The sequence below is a fragment of the Phascolarctos cinereus genome, unplaced genomic scaffold, assembly GCF_003287225.1.
Source record: "Phascolarctos cinereus isolate Bilbo 61053 unplaced genomic scaffold, phaCin_HiC Scaffold_5;HRSCAF=322, whole genome shotgun sequence".
NCBI lineage: Eukaryota > Metazoa > Chordata > Mammalia > Diprotodontia > Phascolarctidae > Phascolarctos > Phascolarctos cinereus.
This window is the reverse complement of record NW_027555958.1, coordinates 217,930,120-217,932,386: the sequence shown is the minus strand read 5'-3', so window position 1 is coordinate 217,932,386 and position 2,267 is coordinate 217,930,120.

Genomic DNA, 2,267 nt, shown 5'->3' with positions numbered 1-2,267 from the left:
CATCAGTTCATGCAAGTGTTGCCATGTTTTCTTCTGAAACCATCCCCTCATCATTTTTTATATGTTATTCCCTCTTTGAGCCAATTCTGCTGAGAGTAAGGTTTACTCACTCCCCTCAGTTCCCCTCTCTTCCCCTCCACTGTAAAAGCTTTACTTGCCTCTTTTATGTGAGATAATTTACCCCATTCTACCTCTCTGTTTCTTTCTCCCAACACATTCCTCTCTCTCCCCTTAATTTTTTTTTTTAGATATCATTCCTTTATATTCAACTCATACCTGTGCCCTCTGAGTACATACACTCCTTCTAACTACCCTAATAATGAGAAAGGTCTTATGAGTTACAAACATCATCTTCCCATGAGAGAATGTAAACAGTTTAACCTTATTAAATCCTTTATTATTTCTCTTTCCTATTTACCTTTTTATGTCTTGTATTTGAAAGTCAAATTTTCTATTCAACTCTGGTCTTTTCATTAAGAATGCTTGAAAGTCCTCTATCTCATTGAATATTTTTCCCCCTGAAGGATTATACTCAGTTTAGCTGGGTGGGTAATTCTTGGTTGTAATCCTAGCTCTTTTGCCCTCCAGAATATCATATTCTAAGCCCACCGATTCCTTACCGTAGAAGCTGTTAAATCTTGGGTTATACTGACTGTGGCTCCACCATATTTGAATTGCTTCTTTCTGGCTGCTTGCAGCCTGGTCCTTGACCTGACAACTCTGGAATTGGCTAAAATATTCCTGGGAGTTTTCATTTTGGGATCTCTTTCAAGAGGTAGTTAGTGGAGTCTTTCAATTTCTATTTTACCCTCTGGTTCTAGAATATCAAGGCAGTTTTTCTTGATAATTTCTTGAAAAATGATGTCTAAGATCTTTTTTTGATCATGGCTTTCAGGTAGTCCAGTCATTTAAAAATTATCTGTGCTGGATCTATTTTCCAGGTTGGTTGTTTTTCCAATGAGATATTTTACCTCATCATTCCTTATAGCACAATACTATTCCATCCCAAGCACATGTCACAACTTGTTTAGCCATTCCCCAATTGATGAGCATCTGCTCAATTTCCAATTCTTTGCCAGAACAAAAAGAGCTACTATAAATATTTTTGTACTTATAAGTTCTTTTCCTTTTTCTTTGATCACTTTGGGTAAGACCTAGTAGTGCTATTTCTGCTGTTTCTATAGTAGTGCTATGTCAAAGGGTATGGCATAGTTCTAAATTGTTCTCCAGAATGTTTGGATCAATTCACAACTCCACCAACAGTTTATTAGTCTACTTAATTTCCCTCATCCCCTCCAGCACTTGCCATTTCTAACAAATGTGAGGTGGTACCTCAGAGCTGTTTTCATTTGCATTTCTCTAAACAATAGTGATTTAGAGCATTTTTATATGACTATAGATAGCTTTGATTTCTTCTTCTGAAAACTGCCTGTTCATACCCTTTGACCATTTTTCAGCTGGGAAATGGCTCTTATTTTTTATAAATTTTGCTCAGTTCCCTACACATTTGAGAAATGAGGCCTTTAATCAAAGAAACTTGCTATAAAAAATGTTTAGGAGACCTATTAGTAAATTTTGTAGTTTCCCTGTTTAACTCTTTTAATTATATCTGTTTTCCCTCTTGCTTTGTCTGAAATCACGATTGCTAGCCTTGCCTCTTTTTACTTCAGCTGAAGCTTAATAGAGTCTGCTACAGCCTTCTATTTTAACTCTGTGTGTGTCTTTCCATTTCAAGTGTGTCTCTTGGAAACAACATATTGTTGGATTTGGGTTTCTAAGTTTCCACTCTGTTATCTGCTTCCATTTTATGGGTGAGCTTATCCCATTCACATTCACAATTATGCTTACTGTGTATTTCCCTGCATTCTAGTTTCTTCTGTTTATCCTATCCCTCCACAAAAGTCTGTTTTGCTTCTGACTACTGCTTTCCCTCCCCAATCTCTTGTCCTCTTCCCCTCCTAATTCGCTATTGGGCAAATTAGATTTCTATATTAAATTGAGCATATACATATATATACTTCCCTCTTTGAACAGTTTCAATGAGAGTGAGGTTCATGCATTGCCTACTCCCTCCATTTTCCCCTCCACTATAAAAATTCTTCCTTATGCTTCTCTTATTATGTAAGAAAATTTTTCCCATTCTACCTCTCCAAAGGCATCCCTCTTTCTCAGCCCTTCATTTTTTTAAGATCATCCCAATATAATTGACTCACATCCATGCCCATCCATGTAGACTTCTAACTGCACTAATAATGATAAAGTTGTTA